This window comes from Macrotis lagotis, chromosome 1 (assembly GCF_037893015.1).
Source record: "Macrotis lagotis isolate mMagLag1 chromosome 1, bilby.v1.9.chrom.fasta, whole genome shotgun sequence".
NCBI lineage: Eukaryota > Metazoa > Chordata > Mammalia > Peramelemorphia > Peramelidae > Macrotis > Macrotis lagotis.
Window position 1 is genome coordinate 195,997,339 of NC_133658.1, and position 17,095 is coordinate 196,014,433.

The 17,095-nt window shown below is 32.6% G+C and overlaps 1 pseudogene; it reads left to right on the forward strand.

Annotated features, from left to right (window-relative positions):
- The first annotated feature begins 9,287 nt into the window (after positions 1-9,287).
- LOC141515025 (nucleophosmin pseudogene) lies at positions 9,288-10,510 on the forward strand (annotated as a pseudogene).
- The last annotated feature ends 6,585 nt before the right edge of the window (positions 10,511-17,095 follow it).

Below are 17,095 nucleotides of genomic sequence, written 5' to 3' on the forward strand. Positions count from 1 at the left end.
TTGTGTCCCCCTTCACTATTCTAATTCCTTCGATTTCTTTTTTCTTCTCTTATTGCTTAGGCTAACATTCCTAATACGATATTAAATAGTAGTGGTGATAATGTGCATCCTTGTATCACCCCTGATTTCACTGGGAATGCCTCTAGCCTATTCCAATTGCATATAATGGTTGTTGATGGTTTCAGATAGATACTGCTTATTATTCTGAGGAACAATTCATTATTCCTACTTTCTCTAGTGTTTTTAGGAGGAATGGGTGCTGTATTTTAAAAGGTTTTTCAGCAGCTACAGATATAATCATTTAATTTTTGATAGGTATATTATTGATATAAATAATTATATTAAGTTTTCCTAATATTTAATCAACCCTGCATTCCTGGGCTAAATCCTGCTTGGTAATAATGGATTATCCCAGAAATAACTTGTTTTAAATGTTTTGCTAAATTTTATTTAAGATTTATATATCTAATTCATCAAGGAGATAGGTCTATAATTGTCTTTGTTTAACTCTTCTTGGTTTAGGTATCCAAGATAGAAAAATTCCATAATAATGTTTTTTTTTCCTAAATTGAAGGTAATAGTCTTTGGACTTTGTTGAAACTTCACAATTCTTTCTCTGGATACAGATGGTATTCTCTAGCACATATACCCCAGGATTGTTCCTGGTTGTTACACTGATGGAATGAGCAAGTCCATCAAGATTGATCATCACCCCCATGTTGCTGTTAGGGTATACAATGTTTTTCTGGTTCTGCTCATCTTGCTCAGCATCAGCTCATGCAAATCCTTCCAGGCTTCCCTGAATTCTCATCCCTCCTGGTTTCTAATAGAAGAATAGTGTTCTGTGATATACACATATCACAGTTTGTTAAGTCATTCCCTACTTGGAGGACATTTGCTTAATTTCCAAGTCCTTGCTAACACAAACAGAGTTGCTATGAATAATTTTTTACAAGTGATGTTTTTACCATTTTTCATAATCTCTTCAGGGTATATGCCCAGGGAATAGACCAATAGTGGTATTGCTGGATCAAAGGGTATGCATATTTTTGTTGCCCTTTTGGTGTAATTCCAAATTGCTCTCCAGAAAGTTTGGATGATTTCACAGTTCCACCAACAATGTATTAGTATCCCAGATTTCCCACATCCCTTTCAATATTGATCATTGCCCTTTCTGGTCATATTGGCCAGTCTTAGAGGTGTGAAGTTGTATCTCAGAGATGCTTTAATTTGCATTTCTCTAAGAAGTAATGATTTAGAGCAATTTTTCATATGACTATGGATCGCTTTGATTTCTTCAGCTGTAAATTGCTTTTGCATATCCTTTGACCATTTGTCAACTGGGGAATGGCTTTTTTTTTGAAAATTTGACTTAGTTCTCTGTATGTTTTAGAAATGAGTCCTTTATCAGAAATACTACTTGTAAACATTGTTTCCCAATTTACTATATTTCTTTTGATATTGTTTACAGTGGTTTTGTCTGTGCAAAAGCTTTTTTAATTTAAGGTAATCAAAATTATCTAGTTTGGTTTTAATGAAATGATCATCTTTTAAGAGGAGAATAAACTGAAATCTGAAGAAGGAAAAAGACTTTCCCCCATTCAACTTTCATTTGTGACTCTAAGTGCAATAATCTTTCTATAACCAAACCTATAGATGTTTGTAAATGAGGAGATTATGAAATCAGAAGATGATCCAAGAAATAAATGACTCATAGAAATACAATTATTTCAACAGGCTTTGACTGTCTTTTTTTTTAAATTAGGGAAAGGCAAAAAGGACTGTAATAAAGAACTCCAAGCATGCTCCTGTATTTGAAAAACTAACCAAGAAATCAAAAATCAATTGTTACATCAGCTGAGTCATTTTAGCTCCTCTTTACTTCTAGGTTAAAGTTAGGGGAGGGAACTATTACATTGTTTATTTGTTGGCTCATTTTCAAAACAAAAATATGCAAGCATATAAGCTTTCTATGATCTTAGACTCCAACTTAAAAACTTATTCAAAATATGTAAGTATGGGGCAGCTAGATAGTGTAGTAGATAGAGTACCTGCTTTGGAGTAGCTCAACCTGGGTTCAAATCTGGTCTCAGACACTTAATAATTACTTAACTGTGTGACCTTGTGTAAGTCACTTAACCTCATTGTCTTGTCAAAAATACAGGTAAAACAAAACTTGATAGCATCTCGCTGTTCCTTAGTATTTATGTTTATTATTATTATTATTATTATTATTATTATTAATTGGGTTTTGTTTTTTCTCACTTTCTAACAAAAAATTAGGACTATTGAGAATACCAAAATAAGGTCAAAATGGATACAGGATTTAGACATAAATAGTGACCCCATAGAAAAATTAATAGACCAAAAAATACTCTATCTATATAATCCATGGAAAAGGTATAAATTTATGATCAAACAAGAATTAAAGCACAAGCTGCAAAATGAATAATTTTGACTGAATTAAATTAAAAAGGTTTTGTACTAGTAAAATCAATCCTGCCAAAATTAGAAAGAAAGCAGAAATCTGGGAAACAATCTTCACAACCAGGAGTTCTAAAAAAGTCTCATTTCTAAAATATAGAGAACTGCATCAAATTTATAAGATCACAAGACATTCCCCAATTGATAAATGGTGAACAGACAGTTATCAAATGAAGAAATAAAAGCTATATACATAATCATATGAGAAAAATGCTCCAAATCACTATTGCTCAGAGAAATGAAAATTAAAACAACTGTAAGGTATTATTTCACACCTCTCAGATTGACCAAGATGAGAAAAAGGAAAGTTGATTCATATTGGAGAAGTTGTGGAAGATTGGGGCATTGATGTGTTGCTGGTGGAGTTGTGAATGGATCTAATCTTTCTGGAAAGCAATATGGAATTGTGCCTAAAGAACAATAAAACTGTTCATACCCTTTGACCCAGCAATTCCAATTCTAGGCCTATATCCAGAAGAAATCATAAAAAATGGGAGAAGTCTCATGTATTACAAAATATTTGTAGCAGGTCTTTTTTGTAGTAGCAAGGGTATGGACAATAAATGGGGAATGGCTAAACAAATTATGGTACATGAATACTATGGAATACTCTTGTTCTATAAGAAACCATAAATGGTCAGACTCTAGAGAACATGGAATGACTTAAAGGATCTGATGCTAAGTGAAGGATATAGAACTATCAACAACATTAATAACAACATTATGAGATGAACAACCTGTATGGAAGCAGCTCCTCTCGACAGTCCAGAGAGTTAGAACAACTCTATTTGACCAGTTATGGACTATATTATCCCCAACCATAGAAAGAAATACAAAACAAAACACACAGAAAAAAAACTCTCCCAGATTTGATGAACACTTTATAAAAATTATCTCTTCTGTATCTCTTTCCCTTAATCCTAATCCCACATGCCAAAATTTACTAATTTATAAAAACGTTCTACAAAATATGTATGTAAAATGCTAACCTGACTGTTCCCTGGTGAGGGGAAGGGGGTGGAGGGAAATTTTGTAACTTTGAAATACGCATGTACTAATGGATGAAAATAAATAAATAATTTTTAAAACAAAAAAAGAATACAAGGAGAAGCAAGGTAGTTTTGGGTAGTGGGAAGAAAATTAGATTCTGATGAGGTGATATGGGTTCCTGGCTTGACTTGGTTATTCAATAGGAGTGACTGTGAAAAAATGACACTTTTCTGGCTATATCGTTCAGTTTTCTTTTCTGTAAATAAGGACACAAATTAACTCATATGATGTTTTTTGAATGGGAACAAGGAAGGGAGAAAGGGAGGACAGGGCTTTATAAAATAGAAATTACTATGGAAACATGGACCATTATATGAATACTCTATAATTTAAAGTAATAATAATAAGAGTAAGATAAAAGTTACAGAGAAGTCAGTCAGAACATAGATTGTATTATTAAAGAGAAATTTATTTTCCTGGTGGGTAGCATCATTGGAATAAAACCTCTGCAGTTAAGTGGTCCTCAGGTGTAACCCAGTATCTGTATCTGGTAGTTTGAAAAAGTATAGTGATTGCTTAAGTAATAAATGCAGCTCTACTGCACTCACTCAGTGGCTGAATCAAAATGATGTACACAGTATGGTGCTAATTCCTATTTTCAGGCTCTAAAATATATATAGTATCTTATGTTATACCCCAGTAGTTTAATGGGAATAATGGAAGATAATACTGAGTTAATGATCTTTTTTAAATATAAAAGATATGTATTGGAAAATGATTAGATTTATGAGATTAGAAAGTTGAATTTTTATTCAATATTAGATTACAAAAGACAAATTGATGAGTTTTGCATTAAAAATATAGGTTTTTAAAAAAAACATAGTAACTTCATCAAATGATACTTTGACAATTCTTCCCCTAAAAAAGAACTGAATAGAAGTAATTCTTGAAGCCTGTTATATTTTAAAGTCACTTATAATTCAATCTTTATTTAAAGTTTATAGCACAAAAGTCTATCAATGAATAAATAAATAAAATTAATTATATTGAGTGTTTATGCTCCACTTATATTTGGATCTTTGAGAAATCTGAGATACATGTGATGTTTATATGAATACACAGAGATGAAAGATATAATGCCCTATTCAGGCAGCAATTGTCAGTCTATAATAGTTGGAATGTAATTTGCATAGAGGGAAATGTTAATAAGTTTTCAAAAATATGTTACAGATAAAACATACAGGACCTTAAAAGTCAGGATAAGGAGATTTTATTTTATCCAAAAGAAAAACTCTTTTGAACTGGGTAATGACATGTCTAGACCTGAGTTTATTAAGTTTGTAAAAGTTGAACTGGGAAAGGGGAAAGGGATGAGACAGACAGCTTTATTGTGAAGTTATTATAATAATTTGAACTTGAGATGATAAAGTTTTGAATAAGGAGAAGGTAAGGAAAGCAAAGCAAAAAAGAATTTGATATGAACAATGTTGTGGATGTAGAATGCATAGTTAATGCAAGTTAAATGATGAAATATGGGAGATTAAAGAAAGGAAATAATGAAGTGTTACTTCAAGATTATGGACCTAGGTGATTGGGAAGATGATGTGGACAATAATTTGCAAAAAAAAGAAAGAACTTTTAGAAGAGAAAAAGGTCAGGGGACATAATGAGTACTATTTATGATAGGAAAATGCTATATTCAATTGAACTCAATTTCAGGTATTTAAAAGACATTTGACAAAAGATATTGGTGTTCAGGATGTATATCTATATCCTAATTGATCTATCTATATCTATATATAAACATATATATGCATATGTATATATATATGTATATATATATATATATATACACACATATATGTCTCTATGTGTGTGTATATGAATCACAAATATGAAACTGAGGAATCAAACCAAGGGAGTAGTTGAGATTTCAAAGGGGAAGAGTAAAAAGTAGGATAGAATTTATATTTTTGATGTTGTTCATCCTTTGTTCTTGAAGAGGACCAATGACATCATGAGGGAATGCCTAGACTTGATGGGGACTTGCACATAAGTGCTAAAAGATTATTCAGGAATGGATACTAAGAAATATCAGTCATTTAGTTAAAGTAAAATAATGAGAAATCAGTATCACTAATCCAGGAAATAATAGCACATAAAAGCTGTCAAGAAAATTGGTAATTAAGAAATAAAGAGTATTGGGCTTAGTAGGGTATCACTGTTGATCAGTAAGAGATGAATTTTCACTAGTCATGAAGTTTACAGTTAGAATGCAAGGGATTCGTAAGTCAGAAGATAAGGTAAAAGAAGAACCAATGTGAGTAAATAACTTATGAAACTTTAGCTATCTGATGAAAACTTGAAAAGATGGCAGGTATTTCATTAGTATTCATCAGTGCCATTATATTACTTAGTCACTCATTTTTCTTTCCTTTTACTGTTTTATCAAGTGCAACCTCTTTTTTCTGACTATATATTTCCTTGTTATTATTTCATACCAATTCTTGTTGTTGTTATTCAGCAACCTACTTAAACTGATACTGCTGTAAGGCAGTCTTATATCTAACAATAATTTTCATTAATATAATAGTTTAGAGGGTACAGTTTAAAAAAATTGACCTTTCCCCTCTCTTTTAAGATCATAGTCTTCATAATAGTCTTTATAATTCACATTTTCTAAAATTTTTAGATGAGGAAATTGAAATTCCAAGAGGTTATGTAGCATGACCTTGCTAATATAACTAATAAGTTCCAGTGTTTTCAAATCAAAGTCTCAGGACTAACCTTTTTCTCATTTTCACATCCCCAACTATCTTGAACTGGGTGTTCTATAGACATCTTAATCTCAATATATCTAAAACTGAACTCACTATTCCCTCCTCCAAATTTTCCCCTCTTCCTTACTGCCCTGTTACTAATTGAACATACCATTATACTCCTAATACCCAGGCTGAAAATTAGGTATCAGCCTTGATTCCTCATTCTCATCTGATCACCGTATCTGATCATTTGTCAAGTTCTGCTGTTTCTACCTTTATATTATCTTTTATGTATCTCCCTTCTCCTGATACTGTTACCACTCTGGTTCAGGTCTCATTATCTCCCACCTGGACTACTGTAGTAGCTTTCTAGTTGGTTTTCCTTGTCTAGATAGATAGATAGATAGATAGATAGATAGATAGATAGATAGATAAATAGATTGATCAAGACTCTCCCATTCTAATTCATCCTTCTTTACTTTATAAAACTTATCATCCTAAAACTCAGGGGCAAGGTTTCATTCCCTAATAAAAAATCAACTCCCTATTATCTCTGGAATCAAATAAAGATAATAACTAGTAAGTACTAGGTGGCTGGTTGACTGTCTGCTATATTATTCATGCTAAATTAATGGGGGTAGGTGACTCATACACAATTTTTATAATCAATCAAATGAGAGGTCAAAGAACAGATTTTATGGTACATACAATTGCTTCTTATACCAACCATCATTTCAAAATATTGCCTTTAAATAGTTAATCATCATTTATAAAATAGGTAAGAATAAATAACTGCATTTATTAGCAAATGTTTAGAGTAAATATGCTAAGCACTGGGGATACAAATGGAAAAATAAGTCAGTCCTTTCTCTCAAAAAGTTCACATTGTAATTAGGATGACAACACATTAAAGGTTTCAACTACAACTCATAGGGAAATGTCCCATGGTCCTTAGGGTGTAACAACAAGCCAATAGTCACTGCCTCTTCTTTAACATTATTTCCATTAATAAAGTTCTATTAGGTTCTTATGTTGAAGCATTTGACAATTCCAGGTCTTTGCTAGCAATAACTTGCTTTATTGGCTTGTCAGTAATTCTGGCTGTAATATCTGTAGGAGCAATTACCAGACTGCATCTCTATAGGAGTTGTTCCACAGTATATCTAGAACACTGTGTTACTTAGTACAATGTCCTAGAGATCCAATATCATCTCTGTAGCTATATATAGATACATATTTGTATGTATTCCAAATATAGATTTAGAAGTCAACATGATAGTTGAATCACTTACTTAAAATTAATTTAATTAAAACATTTTTAAATATTAGTAAAATAAATATATATATTTAGAAGTAGCAAAATTAATATATCACAAAATTTATAAACAGTGAATATAATAATCATTATTCAGTAATGTAATATTAAAATGTGTCCTGTTTTTATTTATTTAAATGGGACAATCATTCAGTACTTAATAGTGTTTCAATGAAGCATTGTGTTTTATATAGATGTCCTTTGTTAAAAATAGATTTTGTAATTGATTGATTTCATTTTGGCCCAACTTGTTTTTGGAATATGGATTAGTTAATAAGGTTTCAACTTTCAATGTCAACAGACAAACTAAACAAAATCTATGTGTCCTAATAATAGCTTTTGAAGAAACTGATTAACTGCAGTAGTCAGAAAGTAATACAGTTAAAAGACCCTGAATATTTCTTTTATTTTTAAATTTATTGTTTATTTTTTTAACATTAATTTTTTAAAAAATGAGTTCTATATTCTTTTCCTCCATCAACACTCCTATTAAGAAGGTAGAAAAGTAATACCAATTATGCATATGAAATCAAGCAAAGCTTATTTCCATATTAGTTATGTTGGAAAAAATCTTAGAAAAATAAGTTAACAAATGTTCATCAGTCTTCATTCAGATTCCATCAATTCTTTCTCTGGAATTGGATAATATTTTTCCTCACAAGTCCTTCATAATTTTCTTGGATCATCGTATTCATCAGAACTTATATGTCACTCACACTTGATCCCTAAATATTTTTTAAAACAGTCTACTTTAAAGGTACTGATCCATCTAGTCATGCACCAAAGGAAAAACTCCCCTACAAGAAGATTGTTGTTGAGTAAATGATATCTGGTGAGAATGTTTGCAACTAGAAGACACAAGAAAAATATAGAGAAATTTGAGATATTTGAAAAGGTTAAATTGTGATCAAATGTTTATACAGATCTGATTTTCATACTCCTTATCTGGATTGAACTGTCAGAGATGAGAGTTAGGCAGATGCCATTCTAGAGTTCAACAGTTACTGAATATCTTTGGAACTTGACTTTCTGGGATTGTGTTTTAGAAACTTTCTTTGAGAAACAGAAGCTGGGAAACAATGAATAGTCATTCTTGCTCAACACTCTATGAGAGGAAACATTGAAAGGGATTCCTGTGGGTTGCAGAATCCTTTACCTCTTCATCCACAAGCTCATGAAATTTTATTTTAGGTGATGAATTAGATGAAGAGGATAAAAGCCCTACCTATCTTCCATACCCCCAGAAATGACAAAAAGTATTTGTAAAATGATAGGACTGTTGGAAGAAATATCGTTTTCTCCCCTCATTTGCCTTTTAGAGATAGATTTAATCAAACAATATTTCTATGCACAGTTTCTTCTCTCTTCAGAAGAGAGCTTATCTCAAACAACTAATCCTATTGACCATCACTAACAGCTCATGCAGTAGGGTAAAATTGCTCCTCAATGTTCACCATTATTGTTATTACTTATAATCTCTTCCCTCTTCCTTATATGAAAGAAAATACTTGTTTGATATGATTAATGTTGGTGTAGGTAGAGATTCTAGAAGAGATTTAAGAATCTTAGAACATGAGGTGCAAAAAGAGGAAGAGAAGGCACTGATTCTACTGAAAAATCCTAAATGCAATCCAGGTTATTTGATATCATTAATTTCAATTAAGAATAAATTTCTGCTCCATGCGATTCCGTCCTGAGCGGAGCCCCTCGGGAGCTCGAGCCCATCCGCCCGGCCGCCCTGTCCTCCTCCACGCACGTCTCCGCGCTCCTCTGTATCGCTGCCCAGATGGAGGACTTGATGGAAATGGATATGAGCCCCCTCCGGCCCCAGAATTTCCTCTTCGGTTGTGAACTAAAGGCTGTCAAAGATTACCAATTTAAGGTAGACAATGATGAAAATGAACACCAGTTGTCATTGAGGACCGTGAGTTTAGGGGCTGGTGCAAAGGATGAATTGCATATTGTTGAAGCAGAGGCACTGAACTATGAAGGCAACCCAATTAAAGTAACACTGGCATCTTTGAAAATGTCTGTGCAGCCTACAATTTCTCTAGGTGGCTTTGAGAGTACACCACCAGTAGTATTGAGGTTTGAAGTGTGGTTCAGGACCTGTACACGTGAGTGGCCAGCACCTAGTAGCACTGGAGGAAGATGCAGAATCTGATGATGAAGAGGAAGATGATATGAAACTCTTGAATATGTCTGGCAAACGATCAGCTCCTGGAGTTGGTAGCAAGGTTCCACAGAAAAAGGTAAAACTGTCTGAAGAAGATGAAGAAGATGATGAAGAAGATGATGATGATGATGATGATGACTTTGAAGATGAAGAAAGTGAAGAAAAGACCCCTCTAGTGAAGAAATCTGTTCGTGATACTGCTGCAAAAAATGCACAAAAATCAAACCAGAATGGAAAAGCTTCAAAGCTGTCTACACCAAAATCAAAACGTCAAGAATCCTTCAAAAAGCAAGACAAGACTCCCAAGACTCCCAAAGGACCTACTTCCCTAGAGGATATTAAAGCAAAAATGCAAGCAAGCATTGAAAAGGGTGGTTCCCTCCCAAAAGTGGAAGGCAAATTCATCAACTATGTAAAGAATTGCTTCTGGATGTCTGATCAGGAGGCTATTCAAGATCTCTAGCTGTGGAGGAAATCTCTTTAAGAAAATAAGTTTGAACAGTTTGTTAAAATTTTCCATCTTATTTCTGTAACAGTTGATATCTGGCTGTCATTTTTATAATGCAGAATGAGAACTTTCCCTACCATGTCTGATAAATGTCTTCCAGATTACTTTGCCAAGAATGTGTTGTCCAAAATGCCTGTTTAGTTTTCAAAGATGGAACTCCACCCTTTGCTTCATTTAAGTATGTATGGAATGTTATGATAGGGCATAGTAGTAGTGGTGGTCAGACAAATGGAAATGGTGGGGGAGACAAAGTATACATGTGAAATAAATTCAGTATTTTAATAAAAAAAAAGAATAAATTTCCATACCCTGGAGAATAGAGAAATTACTCACATATACACTCACATAAACACATACTATACACACATGAATATACCTTTTGAAGTAAATTTTTCTTTGTAAAAATTACTCAGAATGAAAGTGGTTAAATGGACCTGGTGTACAGGGGGCCTACCCCAACACTTGCAGAAATATTATTTATTCATTTAATGGAGACTAGAGCAGTCTATAGAGAGCCTAAATCCTGCTGCCTCATATACACTCCTAATCATTGTAAAATATCTGGCCTTCAAGAACTAGATAAGGATGGTGCATACTATATCAGTAAGAAGAAATTACAAATAGGAAAGGAATTAAATAAAGTCTAGCAAAATAATAATTACAATTATAAATAAATCCTATATATATTACATATAAAGAAAAATCAGTGAATAGTGAAATGAATAAAAAGGTGAGCAAAGAAATCAAAAATATCAGAAATTCAAAGGAAAGATAAATGTAAAAGCAAATTTCAGAATTTTCATGTATTATTATATAGTTATAATAAAATTTATGAAAATAAATGATAAATAAAAAATTAAATAATACAGTGGGGGAAATAGGGAATAGATAACCATATAACCAATTCTAGGAATAGAAATTACAGTCATAAATAAGCTGTTAGATAAAAGGAATAAGAACTATGTGGTTTCACAAGAAAATTCTCTGAATCATTCAAAGAACAAAACTATCATTAATATTAAACCTAAATAATTTGATTATTAATATTAATTTGTAGTATTTTTCTTTCAAAATCCTACATTTTAGCCTAGTTTAAAGAAAAACCTCTCCTTTCCATAATGGCTAAGAAATTCAATCACTATGAACTCTGGTCAATTTGATTAAAAAAAGAAAGAAGGAAAAAATGCTAGTATAATAAATGAAAAAGGTGAACTCACCACCAATGAAGAAGAAATTAAAGTAATAATTTGGGAATTATTTTGCCCAACTCTATGCCAATAAATTTGACAATATAAGTGCAATGGATGAATATTTGAAAAATATAAGTTGCCCAGATTAAATGAAGAGAAAATTAAAAATCTAAATAACTCTATCTCAGAAAAAAGAAATTCAACAAGCCATCATAGAAATCCCTAAGAAAAAATATCCAGGCCAGATGGAATCACAAATGAATTCTATCAAACAAATAAGGAACATTTGGTTCCAATATATATATAAACTCTTTTGAAAAATAGGTCAAGATAGAACTCTGCCTAACTCCTTCTATGACAGCAATATGGTGCTGGTACCTAAACCAGGAAGAGTTAAAACAGAGAAAGAAAATTATAGACCTATCTCCCTGAGGAATATAGATGCAAAAATATTAATTAAAACCTTAGCAAAACAATTACAACAAGTTAACACTAGGATAATACATTATGAACAAGTAGAATTTATCCCAGGGATGAAGAGTTGGTTCAATGTTAGGAAAACTGATAGCATAATTAATTGTATCAATAACATACCTATCAGAAATCATATGATCACATAAATAGATGTTGAAAAGGCTTTTGATAAAATACGGCACCCATTCCTAATAAAAAAAACACTAGAGACTGTAGGAATAAATGGTTTGTTCCTTAGAATAATAAGCAGTATCTATCTGAAACCATCAACAAGCATTATATTCAATGCGGATAGGCTTGAGGCATTCCCAATAAAATCAGGGGTGAAACAAGGATAACCAGTATCACCACTACTATTCAATATCCTATTAGAAATGCTAGCTTCAGCAATACGAGAAGAAAAAGGAATTGAAGGACTTAGAATTGGGAAGGAAGAGACAAAACTCTTACTCTTTGCAGATGACATGATGGTATACCTAGACAATCCCAAAAAGTCATCTAAAAATTACTAGAAATAATTAGCAACTTTAGCAAAGTAGCAAGATATAAAATAAAGTCTCATAAATCCTCAACATATCTATAGATGACTAGCAAGATACAGCAGAAAGACCTAGAAGGAGAAATCCCATTCAAAGTAACCTCAGGCAAAGTAAAATACCTGGGAGTCTACCTTCCAAGGCAGACTCAAAAACTTTTTGAAAACAATTGCAAAACACTTCTCATACAAATAAAATCAGATTTAAGTAACTGGGCAAACATCAACTGTTCATGGATAGGTCAAGCTAATATAATAAAAATGACAATTCTACTAAAACTGAACTACTTGTTTAGTTCCCTACCAATCAAAATTAAAAAAAAAATTGCATTAATTTCTTAGAAAAAAGTTGTAAGCCAATTTATATGGAGAAATAAAGTCAAGAATTTCCAGGGATTCAATGAAAAATGTGCAAAAGAAGGTGGCATAGCCTTACGAGATCTAAAATTATATTATAAAGCATCAGTCCTCAAAACTGTCTGGTATTTGCTAAGAAGTAGAGTCATGTATCAATTAAATAGACTAGGTGCAATAGTACGAAATGATTATAGTAATTTGCTGTTTGATAAACTCAAAGAATCCAGCTATTGGGATAAGAACTCTCTCTTCAATAAAAACTGTTTGGAAAATTGGAAGTTAGTATTGAAGAAACTCAGATTAGATCAACACATCATACCCTATACCAAGATAAGATCCAAATGGATACAGGATTCAGACATAAAAACTATATTATAAGCAAACTAGAAGATCAAGTAATAGTTTACCTGTCAAATCTATGGAAAGGGAAACAGTTTATGACCAATGAAGAGATAGAAAACATAATTAAAAAGAAACTAGATAATTTTGACTACATCAAATTAAAAGCTTTTGCACAGACAAAACCACTGTAACCAAGATCAAAAGAAATGTACTAAATTTTGAAAGAATTTTTGCAACTAGTATTTCTGACAAAGGAATCATTTCTAAAATATACAAAGAATGAGTCAAATTTTCAAAAAAAACAAGCCATTCCCCAACTGGCAAGTGGTCAAAGGATATGCAAAGGCAGATCAGGAAATCAAAGCAATCCATAGTCATATGACAAATTGCTCCAAATCATTACTTATTAGAGAAATGCAAATTAAAGCATCTCTGAGATACTACCTCACATCTCTCACACTGGCCAATTTGACTAGAAGGGACAAGGATCAGTGTTGGAAGGGATGGGGGAAATCTAGGTCACTAATGCATTGTTGGTGGAGCTGTGAACTCATCTAAATTTACTAGAGAGCAATTTGGGATTATGCCCAAAGGGCAACAAAAATGTACATACCCTTTGATCCAGCAATACCACTACTGGGTCTGTACACTGAAGAAATGATACCCTGTTAATAGTGGCAAAAAAATTGGAAATTAAGTGAATATCCTTCAATTTGAGAATGGCTTAACAAACTGTGGTATATATATATATCATTATGAAATTTTACTATCTCATACTTTATTTTTCTTCCTTAAGGAGATGATTTCTCTGTCATCACATTCAACTGAGATCAAAGTATAACATGTAACCAAAGGAAACACTAACAAAATGTCTTCTATGAGGGGTGGGGAGAGGGAATCAAGAATGGAGGGAAAATTGTAAAACTCAAAATAAATAAAATATTTTTTTAAAAAAACAATAAAAATATTTCTTGTCTTTAATTCCTCACCATCCATTCTTGTCTCTATTTCTGACCAGGGTACATCTTCCTTCTTGTCTCTCAGCATTATACTTGACTCTTTCTTTACCCTTAACTCACATATCTAATAATTTGGTAAGCCTTTTCAATTCTTTTACCATATCTATCCCATTGATCTACATTCTCTTCATTCACATATCCAACACTCTATTTCAGTCCATCATCACTGCCAAGGTATCCTTTCCTAATAGCCTCTTAACTGGTTTCCTTGCCTAAATCAAACATCTTCCTTATAACTGCCAAAGTGATACACCTAGGGATAATTCTGAACATGTCAGTCCTGTGCTCAGTAAGTTCTAGTGCTTCCCTATGGCCTCTAAGATAAAATAAAATCTCATTTTATTAGCAGTTAAAACCCTTTCTAATCCTATTTCAGTTTAACTTTTCAGACTCATTACAAATATACTCTCTGGACTCTATAACCAAACAAACTTTATGGACTTTCCTCATATATGATATTTTATCCCATAGAGATAGAATTTGCAAAGGCAGCTCTCTAAAGCCAGAATGAATTTTCTCTTTACCTCTACATCCAAAAATCCTTTGCATCCTTCAGAGCTGAGCTTATATGACAAATTGAATTCATTCTTGATCTGCTAGATTATAATTGCCTCTCCCAATAGGTACATTCACACTGTCTGTCACACAGGTGTGTTGTTTAACTATTTAGAGTACACAGTGTCCATCTTACTAGCATATAATTCATATTTATGCACATATATATACATATTCATGTGTATGTGAATGTATGTATGCAAATATATATATATATATATATATATATATATATATATATATATATATATGAGACTGCTTTTAACTGCTTTTGATTATATTGATATATGATTGTTGTGACTTGCTTCCTTGGGGCTCACAGTGGTGACCTCCCTCCTGGAGGGGAGCTAAGAATAAGGAGTCAAGCCACTACTGCCTTATGCCTCCAGCTCACTTTTATTACTGCTTAGCTATTACATATATACTGTTAGGTATTCTGGGGTAGAACAAAGCATAATGAGGTAATTTGGGGGGTACAAGTGGGGTGTTTGTGCAGCGTCTTGCATTACAGGATAAGGGGGTAGGTTAAGGAGGAGGTGATAAGACACAGTTATGGCTAGTGCCCTTGGTCGGTGGGGCAGAATGTTCAGCTCCCAAGGACTCTGGCACACCTTATCTCTCAGGGCGGTGTGCCACTTCCTGAGACTGTCCAGGTGGTGGTCCATTAGAATAGCCTGTGTTCCCACATATGATTATTACTTTGACTAAGAGGCTATATTAGACATCAATTTGACTGTGAATATTATAAGAAGAATTAAAGGATGATAATATTATCAGCTATTTTATGGGAGCACTAAAGATGAACGAGGCAGAGTGCTCAGGCTCAGATTTCATTGTTTTCATTCTTCCATAAAGACTGGATACATTGATTTAAAGAACTAGAGATTTACAATCAAATGACTTGGTTTAAACAGCACTTCTGGTATTTAGCACTGGTGTGATTATGAGTAATGAAATCTGGGATTCAATTTTCTTATTTGTAATTTTTTTTCAAGATCCATGTAAGAAAGCGATGAAATAAATTATCTTCTGATTTCTTAAAACTTTAAACCTACAATTTCATTTTCATAATCACAGAATCTGAATTGGAAAGGGACTTTATAAAGTATCTTATCAAACTGATTCCTGAATAAGTCATCTCTGAAATAGCCCTCAAAAGAGAACACAGAGGTTTCTTCTAAAGACTGCCAAGATACTCTATTCAATTTATGAAAAGGAACAAATACCTTCAAACTTGCAGATTAATTCTTAGACCAGAAAAACCAATTTTAATCTTCAATTTCAATTGACAAATGTTCCATATTTTTTGAAGATAATTGTTTGTTCCTGTTAAGTCCTCTCTTAGTTGAAAGCATTTCATTGTCTTCAACCAATTTAAAGCATACCCTGATTTACAGGTGCCTCACAAAATAAGTTATATTTCTTTGGATTCAGTCCAGAATGTCAGTCTTCTTCCTTAGATGTGGCACACATAAATGTTGGGTTTTGACTTTGTTATGTGTTTTTCTTTCACTTTTTTTCTATCACCATGCACCTATCTTGTCATTTAATTGTACCTGTAAGGAGAGTTCACCTAGATATGCTGTAACCATAAATCATGTTTGCCATTCAAAAGAAAGAAGGCTAGAAAAATTGACTTCTATGACCTTCAGTGTTTGTCATTTTGATATTCCTGTTTGTCACATGAAGCTATTCTCTGACTTTGATTAATTTTTTGTAAAATTACAACTAATTTTGCCAAAATTTTGAACCACTATTTGACATTCTGATATTTTCACTCCCCTAATCTCTGTCTCAATATTGAATACACTTCTCCTATAGCAAATCAACTGAAAAAAAAGTAAATTAACTCCTGTATTGCCCTTCTTTCAAAGAGTATTTTCTCTTTGTTTTTTTTATAAAAAACAAGGTTATTATGTTTCTGCAATTAAACTTTTTGAATTAATTTTTTCTACATTACTACAAAAGTCATGTTGTAAGAGTAAATGTAAGCCCCCCACACACAAAGAAAGAGAAAACTGCAGAAAATTAAAGTGAGAGGGAAAAAATGTGCTCCAGCCTGTATTCAGATGGCATCAGTTCTGGCTTTAGGATGGATAGCTTTCTTTTTGATAAATCCATAAGAAAAATAGTTCAATAATTTTTCCCCATAATTGCCAGTTCTAGCTGTATTTCCCTCCATCCTATTCCCCCCCCATTTATTCTATTCTCTCTCTCACCCTGTCTCTCCTCCCAATTAAACTTGTAAGAGTATTTAGTATTCTCTTAGCAGTTCAGAGAGCCAGGTTAACTATTTTAGACTGGCTATGGACAATGTTATTCAAATCCAGAAGAAGGAAAAACAAAACAAAACAAAAAGGAACCCTTCAGGATCTGATCAATAATTTA